The sequence below is a fragment of the Molothrus ater genome, chromosome 30 (assembly GCF_012460135.2).
Source record: "Molothrus ater isolate BHLD 08-10-18 breed brown headed cowbird chromosome 30, BPBGC_Mater_1.1, whole genome shotgun sequence".
In the NCBI taxonomy this organism is placed as follows: Eukaryota; Metazoa; Chordata; class Aves; order Passeriformes; family Icteridae; genus Molothrus; species Molothrus ater.
In genome coordinates this window covers 1-12,299 of record NC_050507.2, presented here as the reverse complement: position 1 = coordinate 12,299, position 12,299 = coordinate 1, and the positions used below count along the sequence as shown (strand labels likewise).

The following is a 12,299-nucleotide window of genomic DNA, read 5'->3' as shown; positions in this document are numbered from 1 at the left end:
GACCTCTGAGCCACCTCTGGGAGCTCCGAGTGTCCCCCAGGAGCGCCAAGCTGCCCCAGGGACCTCCCAGCCCCGTGAGACCCAGAGCTCTGCCCGCCCCCAGGGCACGACCTGTGCCTGACCCTGGCACAAAGCACACCCCCAGCCCCGGTTGCTGCAGGAGAATGTTTCCTCCCCGAGCAGCGATTTGATTTCCCGGGCAGGATCGGGGTGGCCTCGGCGCCGGGCGATCCATCTCGGCACTGCTGAGATCTACGGCAGCGCAGGGAAATAATTCAGCTTTAGGGGAGGAAGGGGAGGCCTCGGAGAGCCGCTGCTCCTGCCCGGCCCGGTAATTACAGCAAAGCCACACGGCCTCGCAGAGAGCAGTATTTTACCTCGGAAATGCCTGAGTGACCCAGAAACTGGAGTCCCATTTCCTGAAATTATTTCACCACTTCAGAGCCCTTGTTTCAATGAAAGCTGCTGCAAACGAGGCATGAGAGCCCCGAGCTGAGCTGGAACATATTTTCCCTGCCGACGTGTGGGGATGGTTTGAAGGGAAGAGCAAAGTCAGGGCTGCGAACGAGCACCTGGATAAAAACCCTGCCATGAACCCAAATAACGGAGCCAGGGCACACAGGGAGGCCCCACGCTGACACAAAACACTCTGCCCCACCTGATATTATCCCATCCCGCCCGGGCACTTCCCTCTGTTCAGCTTTTGGAGGCTTTTAGGGTGCCACTGTTTGATGCACGAGCCCTAAAAGTCTGAGGGGAGAGAGAAATGCTCCAGGCAGGAGGGACTGCAGAAGGGATTGCAGAAAAGGGCTCTGCGGAAACCCCAGGCGCTGCAGCCATGGCTCGAGCTGTGCTTTGGTGGGCAGCAGAGCCCCCGTTCCCCCACAGGAGCTCCCAGAACTCCAAGTGAAGCCTTGTGGGATGGAGCACCAGCACCCTAGAGGGAACCCGGCAGGTTTTGGGGACAGGGAGATGCCAAAAAAAATGGGGAAACAAAGGAAAGGTGAGGGACAAGCCCAGGGATGGGGAGCATCCCTTGGGAATTCCTCACCACCTCCAACCTTTCCTGGCTGCAGCACAGCTTGGTGCTGAACGAGGAGGGAAAAAGCAGTTTGGGAAATCTGGCCTTGATTCACAGTGCCAGGAGTGGGAAGAGAAACGAAGAAGAAGGGGAAACAAAAAAGAAGGGGAAAGAACCAGAAGGGGAAAGAAAAAGAAAGGGAAAGAAACAGAAGGCCCCAAGAAAGTCCGAGGATAAATAAATCCAAACAGAGGCGCAGCAGCATCACGTGGGACACAGCAGAAACAAGTCCAAAGCCAAAGGCAAGGCAGAGCTGCTTCCCTGACACACAGACCCAGACGTGGGCACGGGGCCTGGCCCGGGGAGCCCGGGCAGATCCAGAGCAGCCCCAGCCGGGGCCCCGGAGCAGCCCCAGCCGTTCCTGCGCAGGATGCTGCTCGCAAGCAGCTCCCAGGGTTGCTCCCCAGCACATTCCCCTCCTCAGGAGGGGCACTGAACCCAGCCCGACCCCGCCCGCAGCCCTGGTGTCCCCCAGCCCTGCTGGTGCTTCCTCTCTCCAAGTTCCCCATTTCCCAATGCCGGGGGGGTTCCCATCCCCAAAACCCCTGGAATCCACCCTCGGGCCTGGCTCACGGGGATTTCGGAATAGACGGGAATAAAGACAGGAATCAGGAGCTGGAATTGTGGCTTAGCCACATCTCTGCCTCCCTCCAGGGATCCCACGGCACTGCCACACCTGCCCAGGTGTGCTCAGTGCCCCTGGGAGCACCTGGCACCTGCAGCTGGGCCCCAGCACAGCACAGGGACCTGCCGGGAAACGGGGAGAGCCCAGGGGAATGAGGAACCCCGAGAAAGCAGAAATAAAACAGAAACGCACATCAGAGACGGGCCCCGGGCCCCGGGCCCCGCGAAAGAGGAATCTCAGAGGGAGCTGTGGCATCCCCAGAGTTTGTGCGCAGCCTGCTCCTGGTCCGAGAGATCCCAGGGATGCAGGGAAACACACACAAATCCCGGGAAAAGGCTGGAGTTCCTGGTGGACACAACCTCCGGGGCTCACCAGGGTGTCCCACAGCTCAGGACCACCAGGGTGCCCAAATCCACAGGAAAAGGGCTGGTTTTGGGTTCCCAAAGCAGGCAGGCCTGTGGGAGAGCAACTGCCCACTGAAACCCCAACCAACCCAGAGCAGCAGGAGCAAAACCCTTCCCTGAGCTGCTTTAGGGACAGACCCTCGGGAAGCACTCTGCCCAGAGCTGGGGAACCCCTCGGGACCAGCCCCACGGGGATAAACGGGAATTCCTGCTGTCCACAGGGATAACCCAGACAGGGACAGAGGGAACAGCTCCGAAGGGACGGCGGGGCAGAGAGGAAAGAGCAGCAAAGGAAGGGGCAGGACGGGGAGAGCGGAACAGGAATGAGCTGTGTGTGCTCACACCTGAGCACTGTGTGGGACCCACTGTGAGCAGTGCCTGTGTGTGTGTGCTCACACCTTTGCAGTGTCTGTGTGTGTGTGATCACACCTGAACAGCGTCTGTGTGTGTGTGCTCACACCTGAGCAGTGTCTGTGTGTGTGCTCACACCTGAACAGCGTCTGTGTGTGTGCGCTCACACCTGAGCCAGGCACTCCCTGCCCTCTCCCACCTGCCAGGGAAGGTGCAGGCGCAGGTGAGCCCCGCTGCCCCCAGCCCCCAGCCCAGCCCTTAATTCCCCGACGAGAACAAACTCCTCAACCCCCAATTCCTGACATGGGCCCCTCCTGCTGCTCCCTTCCCCAGTGCCAGGGCAGGCACCGACCCCAGCTCCCCAAACGCTGCCCAGGGGCTCCTGCAGCGCCTCCCCATCCGCGGGAGGGTGGACCCCCGGATCCCCTGCATCCCCTGACAGCCCCTGCACACCCCCCTGAGGCCCCAGCACATCCGGGGGTGCAGACCCCTCCCCACCCCAGAGCACCAAGTCCAGCTTTGGGGTCCCCAATTCCGGGGCTCCCCTCAGCCCTGAGCCCCCAGCCCCATTCCAGGGCTGCCCCCGCGCTCCCCCCGGCACCGCCCGGGCCCCTCGCTGCTCCTCTGCTCCTCCCCGGGGGCGGGGCTTGGCCTCATAGCGGCGCCCCCCTCGCCCGTCATTGGCCGCTGCTCCCGCCGCTCAGGGGCGGCGCGCGATGCGATTGGCCGGGGGGCGCTGCCACTCAGCGCAGGGGCGGGGCGGGCGGAGCCGCCGCCGCACGAAAACTCGGGGAGAGTTGTGGGGGGAGGGGCCGTCCGGGGTTCCCGCCGCCCCCGGAGCTGCCCCGGCGCCGCCGCCGCCGCCGCGGAACCGCTCGGGACGGCCCCGCTCCCGCCGTGCCGGCGCCGCCGTTACCTGAGGGAGCCGGGCCGGGTCCTCGCGCTGGCGCCGCTCGCGCTGGGGCTCCCGCCGCCCCCCCCGCCCCGCGCGCCAGGCTCTCGCGAGACCCGCGCGGAGGTAACGGCGCGGCGGCCAATGGGACGCGCCGGGGGCGGGGCCGAGGAGGCGAAGGGGCGTGGTTACCACACCACAGTGGGCGTGATCAGTGATAGGCCCCGCCCGGGAGGCCCCGCGGGGACCGCGACACGTGGGGAGAGGGGACAGACCCGGGACAGACCCGGGATATAGCCGGGACAGACCCGGGACAGACTGGGACAGGCTCGGGACAGATCCGGGACAGGCCCGGGACACCGCCGGCTCACAGGCACCCCCCGAATCCCAGGCCCGAGCCTCTGGCACGCCCCAAAGCCAGGAGGACACGGCTGGCACTGTCCCCCCAGCACCGGGGACACCCCAAAGCCGGGGCAGGGCTGGCAGACAGGTGACACTGCGAGGACCACCAAGGAGACACGAGCAACTCCGACTGTCACCGAACCGTGTTTATTGCCGCCGGTCCCCGCTGTCACCGCCCGCTGTCACATGGCGAAGAGGATGAGGAGGGCCACCATGAGGCAGAAGAGCCCCATGGCCTCGGACAGGGCGAAGCTCAGGATGGCGTAGGAGAAGAGCTGCTGCTTCAGGGCCACCTCGGTCCCTGTCCCCTCACAGAGCCCTGTCACCCCACAGTCCCATGTCCCCCCCCAGAGCTCTGTCCTCCCCGAGTCCCCTGTCCCCCCAAAGCATCCCCGTCCCCCTCAAAGCCCCCCTGTCACCCCCAGCCCCCTCTCCCTCCTTGTCTCCCCATTCCCCCTGTCCCTGTCCCCCTGTCTGTCCCTGTCCCTGTACCTGGCGTATGCGATGATGAGGCTCCCGAACACGGTGCCGATCCCCTGTCCCTTGTCTGTCCCTGTCCTCCCCGTCCCCCTGTCTGTCCCCATTCACGGGGCTGAGGCTCAGGGGCTGCGGGCCCAGGGGTGCCCCCGGCTCTGGGGTCACGCAGGGCACACACGGGAGGGGCAGGAGGTGCCGCTGTCACCAGGTACGGTGGCACCGTGGGGACAGGGACGGAGGTGCCGCTGCAGGTGTCAGCCCCGGTGGGGCAGCGGAGCCGAGACGGGCCGCGGGGGTGTCGGGCACACCTGGGGTGCCCTCGGTGTCACGGTGTCCCCTCCCGCTCTGTCCCGCCCCCCTCTCGGTCTCCCCCGCTCTCACCGGGCTCCGCCGGGCAGGTCGCGGCCGCTCCCTGTGCGCATGCGCGGCCGGGAATGGGAGTGCGCCCCCTGCCGGACTGGAGGACTCGGAGGAGAGCGGGAGGGGGCGGGGCCTGGAACGGGGTGGGCGGAGCCATGCCGCGCGCGCCCTCTGGCGGGGAAACGGGGGAGCGCAGGTGTGCGCACCTGGGGAGAGCACGTGACACGTGAGCCTGTGTGTGACACGTGTGTGTGTGTGTGACACCTGTGTGTGTGTGTGTGTGTGTGTGTGTGTATGGTGTGTGTGACATCTGTGTGTGTGTGTGTGTGTGTGTGTGTGTGTGTGTGTGTGTGACACCTGTGTGTGTGTGTGACACCTGTGTGTGTGTGTGACATCTGTGTGTGTGTGACACCTCTGTGTGTGTGTGTGTGTGTGTGTGTGTGTGTGTGTGTATGGTGTGTGTGACACCTGTGTGTGTGTGACACCTGTGTGTGTGTGTGTGTGTGTGTGTGTGACACCTCTGTGTGTGTGTGTGTGTGTGTGTGACACCTGTGTGTGTGTGTGTGTGTGTGTGTGTGTGCCACCATGTCCCCCCCATGTCCCCACCGGGTGCAGGGAGGGCACAATGTCCCCCCCAGGTGATGTGTCCCCCACCTTGGGGACACGGTCACCCCCTCCTTGGGGGCACTGCCACCCCCCTGTCCTGTGTCACCCCACACGGGGACACTGCCACCCCCGGCGCTGTGTCCCCCCACTTTGGGGACACTGTTCCTCCCCCCCCCCCTTGGGGACATTGTCACACCCCCCCCCTTGGGGACACTGTCACCCCCCAGGTGCTGTCACCCCCCTTGGGGACGCTGCCACCCCCCCCGGCCGCGGCTCTCTGTTGGCGCTGCTGCCGTCACGGCCATTAATTAAAGCCGGGCGATAATTAACGGCCGTTAACAGGAAATCAATGCCGAGGAGCCGGGGCTGGGGGGGCTCCGGCTCCGGCGGGGGGGGAGACCCCAAACCCCGACCCCCCCCGGGCACCGCGGGGGCGCCGCGGGCATCGATCGGTGCCGCTGCTCCGGGGGGGACACGGGGACATCGGCACCGGGGGCGAGACTGGGGCGGGGGGAGCCGCGGGGCTTCGGGGGAGTTTCGGGGGTTTTGGCTTCGGGGGAGTTCCGGGGGTTTTGGGTTCGGGGTTTTGGGTTCGGGGTTTTGGGTTCGGGGTTTTGGGTTCGGGGATTTTGGGTTCGGGGGTTTTGGGTTCGGCGGGGGGACGGGAGGGAGCGGCAGAGCCGGGCTGTGGAAATGGCCAGAAACGGCCCCAAAAAGGAGTCAGAACTCCTGGGAATGGGGAGTATGGTCCGGGAATGGGGGTCTGATCCCGAAATGGGGGTTCTGGTCCTGAGAATGGGAGTTTCACTGCAGAAATTGGGGTTCCTCCCCCAGGATTTGGGGCTCCTCCCCAGGATTGGGGTCTGGGAGCCCTTTTGGGGTGGTCGCTGACCCCGCTGGCCCCGCTCAGCTCCGGCTGCCTCGGTTCGGGATTTGCTTTTCCCGGATTTTTTTTTCCCTTTTTTTTTTTTTTTTTTTTTTATACGCTCTTTTATGACAAACTTTCCTTTACGTCTGACATTTAAAGGCTGATCAGATCTTCCCTGCAGGACGGGGGAAATGGGGAAATTTATTGGGAAATTTATTGGGGCCGGAGATTGACTCCGACAGCGCCGGGAGTGGGGCAGGAACTGTGGGATTTGGGATTTGGGGAATTTGGGTATTCTGGGCCGGCCCTGTCCCCCGGGAGGGGCTTTTGGGGTTGAAAATGAGATTTTTGGGGGGTTTTGTCACCCTGCAGCCCCTCCTGCTGTCCTGCTCCCAGCTGGGGACAGCGCTGGGGTTTGGGGACAGAGGGACGGGGACAGAGGGACAGGGACAGAGGGACAGAGGGACAGAGGGACAGAGGGACGGGGACAGAGGGACGGGCCGGGGCTCAGCGCTCCCCCCTCCCCACACTGCGACGGGAAAATCCAACCCCCGCAGGCGAGCAGGGAAAGATAAAAAAAGGGAATAAAAACGCGGGAATGGCTCAGGGACAGCGGGAAAGGTCACCCGGAGCCTTGGGGACAGGCGGGGCCCTGGTGGCGCTGCCACCAACCTGCAGCCCCAAAGCTGATCCCCGGTTCCCGATCCCCAGGCCTAAATCCCCGATTCCAACCCCAAATCCCCAAATCCCCAATTCCAATTGATCTCTGGGGGATTCGTCCTCCCGGGAAGTGCCCCCAAATCCCCCCAGTGTCCCCACATCCCCCAATGTCCCCAAAATCCCCCCAAACTCCCCCAGTCCCCCCCTGCCCCCCGTGCCAGGGCTGTCCCTGTTTGTCCCCGTTTGTCCCCGTTTGTCCCCGTTTGTCCCCATTTATCCCCATTTGTCCCCGTTTGTCCCCGTTTATCCCTGTTTGTCCCCGTTTATCCCCATTTATCCCCGTTTGTCCCCATTTATCCCCGTTTGTCCCCATTTGTCCCCATTTATCCCTGTTTGTCCCCGTTTGTCCCCGTTTGTCCCCGTTTATCCCTGTTTGTCCCTGTTTGTCCCTGTTTGTCCCCATTTATCCCCATTTATCCCTGTTTGTCCTCGTTTGTCCCCGTTTATCCCCGTTTGTCCCCATTTATCCCCATTTATCCCCGTTTGTCCCCGTTTATCCCTGTTTGTCCCCGTTTGTCCCCGTTTGTCCCCATTTATCCCCATTTATCCCCGTTTGTCCCTGTTTATCCCCGTTTGTCCCCATTTATCCCCGTTTATCCCCATTTGTCCCCATTTATCCCCGTTTGTCCCCGTTTGTCCCCGTTTGTCCCCATTTATCCCCGTTTGTCCCCGTTTGTCCCCGTTTGTCCCCATGTCCCCGTTTGTCCCCGTTTGTCCCTGTTTGTCCCCGTTTGTCCCCGTTTGTCCCCGTTTGTCCCCATTTATCCCCGTTTGTCCCCGTTTATCCCCATTTATCCCTGTTTGTCCCCCGGGAGGGGGGAGCGCAGCCCGGGAAGGTTTCCATGGCAACGGGTGGGGGGGAAAAAATAAAAAAACCCAGAAATATGGGAAAAAAAAAACCCCATAAAAGAGGCGGGCGCGGGGAGGGGCGAGAGGCTCGGGGCCATTTGTATGCAGAGAGAAAAACCCAAACTGCGGAAAATCCACGCCAGCGGGGGAGGGGAGCCGGGAGAGGAGGCCCGGAGCAAGGACGTGCCCAAGGAGGAGAAATCCCTTTTTGGCCTTTTTCCCCCTTTTTCCCTCCTTTTCTCCCATTTTCTTCCATATTTTTCCTCTATTTCCTCCTTTTTTTCCCCTCTTTTTTTTTTTCCTTTTTTTCCTTTTTTTCCCTCCTTTTTCTCCTCCTTTTTCCCCCTCTTCCTTCCTTCCTTCCTTCCTTCCTTCCTTCCTTCCTTCCTTCCTTCCTTCCTTCCTTCCTTCCTTCCTTCCTTCCTTCCTTCCTTCCTTCCTTCCTAAAAATCCCCCCCCAAAAATTCCAATTTGCCCCCCCAAATCCCAAAATATCGCCCCCAAAATCCCAGATGTCCCCCCCAAAATCCCAAGTATCCTCTCAAAATCCCAGTATCACCCCGCAAATCCCCCCCAAAAACCCCAATTTTCCCCCCTAAAATCCCAAATAGTCCCCCTAAAATCCCAATTTTCCCCCCTAAAATCCCAATTTCCCCCCCAAAATCCCATTTTTCCCCCCAAACCCGGGGTTTTCCTCCCTCCTCTCCCGCTCCCCGCGCAGGAGGCGCAGCCTCCGCCGAGCCCCGCGCTCCCACCCCTCATTTGTCATTTTTATTTCCTGCTGGAAGTGACAAATTGTTCCCGATTTTATATCGGATCCCTCCAGGCACGGAGGGGGCGGGGGGGCTGCGGATGGGATTTTTTCCTTTTTTTTCCTTTTTTTTCCCCTTTTTTTTCCCTTTTTTTTTTTTTTTTTCATTTCTACCTCGGAAAGAAAAGGAAAAAAAAATAAAAGCCATAAAAGGCAATAATAAAATAAAAAATCCCCGTTAAAAGAACCCAAAAGCAGCCCGTGCTGGTAATGAGCACCACAGAGAGGCTCCATAAACAGAATTTCCCCCACCCCAAAAACCCCTTTTATTGCCTCAAAATCGCTGGGGAAAATTCTGCCTCCCCAGCAGGTGCAGATGCCCCAAAACCTCTTTAATTTCCCCCAAAAACGGCGCTAATAAAGGAAAAAATAGTGATTTTCTTTTAAATTCTGATTTTGTTTCTTCTCCGATTTTCCCATCCAGAGCTTGGGTTTTTCTGCTGAAAATCCCCATTTCCAGCGGGATTTTAATTGTCTTGGAAAAGGTCAGGAAATGTTCCTTCCCCCAGGTCCCAGCCCAATTTATTTATTTATCCCTCCCGGGAGGAGCCGGCGCTGCCTGCTGCAAATCCGCTGCTTTGGGGGGAAAAAAATCAATAAAATTCAAAATAAACGGGAAAAAACCAATAAAATTCAAATAAACGGGAAAAAATCAATAAAAATCAAAATAAACGGGGAAAATCAATAAAATTCAAAAGAAATGGGGGAAAAATCATAAAATTCAAAAGAAATGGGAAAAAAAGATCCGATTTCCCCCCTTTTTTCCCTTCTCTGAAATCCCCCGTGGCGCCCTGCAGTTCTCTGGGTCCTTTTGCCCCAAATCCCGGGGTTTTGCCCCATTTTCTGCCCCGTTTTGGGTCATTCCTGGTGTGGCCCAGCCTCCACTCACTGGGGTGTTCTTTGGGGGAAATTCGCGTTTTGGGGGAAAACTCACTTTTTTTTGTGAGGAAATTTGCCTTTTTGGGGAGGGAAATTCTCATTTTTGGGGGAAATTTGCCTTTTTGGGGAGGGAAATTCACCATTTTGAGGGAAAATTGGCCCATTTTGGTGTGGACACTGCAGAAAGGGAATAATTTGGTGGCCACAGCTCCGCTCTCGGCAGCCCCACGAGCCCCCAATTTTGAGGGATTTTTGTGTGGGATTTTTGTGGGATTTTATGGGATTTTATGGGATTTTTGTGGGGATTTTTTTTATGGGATTTTTGTGGATTTTGATTTTGAGGGATTTTTGTGGGATTTTGAAAGATTTTTATGGTTTTTTATGGGATTTTATGGGATTTTTGCCCCTTCCCTGTTTACCAATCCCCTGGCTGTAAACAGGGCCGGGAGGCACAGGTGGATCGGTCCCGGAAAATGGGGAATTTAGGAAAATGGGGAATTTAGGGAAATGGGGAATTTGGGGAAATGGGAATTTTGGGATGACTCTGCAGGATTTGTCCCCCTCCCGCCAGGGGGGCTCGCTGAATTTTGGGCCAAAACATCAATTAACGGGGAAATCGGCGATCAGGGAGGAGACGGGCAGGGGAAAAGAGGGAAAACCCCAAAAATCTGGGATGGGTTTGACCGGGTTTCGGGAAAGTTCGGCCTGGTTCGGCAGGGTTCGAGACGGTTTGGGGAGGTTCGGAAGGGTTCGGGAGATTTCGGCGGGGTTCGAGACGGTTCGGAGGTTCGTCAGGGTCCGGGACTTTCGCAGAGTTCGGGACGGTTCGGCAGGGTCCGGGACGGTTCGGGACTGTTCGTACAGGTTCGGCAGGGTCCGGGACGGTTCGGGACTGTTCGTACAGGTTCGGCACAGTTCGGGGAGGTTCGGGTGGGTTCCGGACAGGCCGAACCCGCTTGGGTGCAATGCGGGGAGCGGCCGCCAGGGGGGGCGATGGCAGCGCCCGAGCGGCGGCCGCGGCTGCCGCGGAACGGCCAAAAGTGCCCCAAAATGGCCCAAAATGGCCCAAAATGCCCCGAAATCCCCCCGAAATGCCCCGAAACGGGACCCCCCGGCCGCAGCCCGAGCCAGCAGGAGCTCCGGTGAAAACAGAGATAAAAAAGGGAACGGGGCTGCTGGAACGGGAACCGGGGCGACTCCCGGGAGTGGGGCCGGGGGTCTGAGGGGATTTGGGGTGTGAGGGGATTTGGGGTTTGGGGATGGTTTTGGGGAGGGATTTGGGGTTTGGGGAGGGGATTTGGGGTCTGAGGGGCGGTTTGGGACGGCCCCAAACCCCGACTATGGAGAGTCAGGCAATGCACGGGGTTTAGGGGCTAAAACCGGGCCCTAAAGGACGAAACTGGAGATCTCAAGGGTAAAACCGAGATCGAAAGGGTAAAACTGAGCCTTGAAAGGATAACACCGAGCCCTAAAGTGTAAAATCGAGCCCTAAAGGGATAAAACGGAGTCTTGGATCACTGATAAGGATCCTGATAAGGCTCAGTGACAAGGATCGCTGATAAGGATCAGTAACAAGGATCACTGATAAGGATCCCGATAAGGCTCGCTGATAAGGGCTGGCCCGAGATCACAAAGCCCCACGTGATTAATTAAATCTCAGCTCCAGAGCCCGGGGCTCTTTTCCGTAACCCACAATTAATTTCTCACGGTTCCCATCCGTGACCGGAACCGGAGCGGGGCTCAAAAAAACCCCGAAAAAAAAGGGAGCCCCAAATCGCAGGAGCGCGGGGTTAACGCCCGGCCCGGCCCCACCGGGCACGTCGGAATTCGACACCGGGCTGCGATCGCCTCCCTTGCGCAAGCGTTAATTGGCAGCGCGTGAGCGTTAATTGGCGGCGCTGCCTCCCGGCCGCTGACGCAGCCGCGCTTTGGGTTAATCCGCGGGGATCGGGCCAGGAAACGCCTCCGGGAGCCGCCCGGGCTCCTCCGCGCCTTCTCCTCCCCTTCTCTCTCCCTGAATCCGGAAATGTTGGAGTTTGTTTGGGCATCGCTCCTTGGCCCAGGCCTCCGGCTTGGACCTTTTTGGTGAAACCACAAAAAAAAAAAAACCGACCCAAAACCGGTGCAAAACACCCATTTCCCACCCCTTTGTTTCCCCCTTTTCCTCCTTTTAAAATAAACGGCATCAGAGCCTCCCTTTAAAAAAAAAAAATTAAAAATACAAAAAAAAAAAAAATTCCAAACCCTTCCTCCCTCCTGCTGCTCTTCCAGAATCCCTCAAAAAAAAAAAAAAAAAAAAAGAAAAAAAAAAAAAAGAAAAAGGAAAATGGGGCCTGGATTCCAACGCTGCAGCTGGAACGGGCCGCGCTCGCTGCTCTTGGCAGGAAATGGGGCAAAACCTGGCGGATTTGGGTCCCTGCTGCTCGGGGGCGAATTGGGGGAAGGCCTGGAGCCAAACTGCTGGGGAGGGGATGATTTTGGGATATGGATGATTTTGGGATATGGATTATTTTTGGGGCGGGTGTTTGGATATGGATGATTTTTGGAGGGCATTTGGGATATGGATGATTTTGGAGGGGGATTGGACATGGATGGTTTTAGAGGGGTTTTGGGCCGTGGATGATTTTGGAGGGGCCTGGGCCGCGTGCGGCGCTGGAATGCGGCTCCCGGCGTTTCTGACACGCAGGAATTACGGCCGGACGGACAGAAAACGGGGATTTCCACCTCGCCCTGCCCAGCGTGGCTGGATCCCGGTGTTTGTTCTGGGAGCAGAACTGGAAACGCTCCCGGGGCCCCCAGGGGTCCCCAAACGCCCCCGGCCCCAATTCCAGGCCCCCTTTCCCCTCCGAATTCCTTCTCTGCGCGTCACGAGAGCAGCCCCAGAGTGGCAGAAATTCAGGTTTTTCCCCTTAAAAATCCGAATTTGGGCGCTGCCTCCCCTGCCCCGGGCAGCCCACCCGAACTGGGGGACTGG

General features: G+C 59.0%; 1 protein-coding gene across 1 annotated transcript in view; it reads right to left on the bottom strand.

The window, feature by feature from the left end:
* The window catches only part of LOC118697393 (cyclic AMP-dependent transcription factor ATF-7-like), a 48,550-nt gene extending 45,091 nt beyond the window's left edge, over positions 1-3,459 (bottom strand). The window contains exon 1 of the mRNA XM_036400013.1: positions 3,378-3,459. The gene's annotated coding sequence lies outside the window, so the exon portion shown is untranslated. The remainder of the gene's footprint in view (positions 1-3,377) is intronic.
* Positions 3,460-12,299: the final 8,840 nt, after the last annotated feature.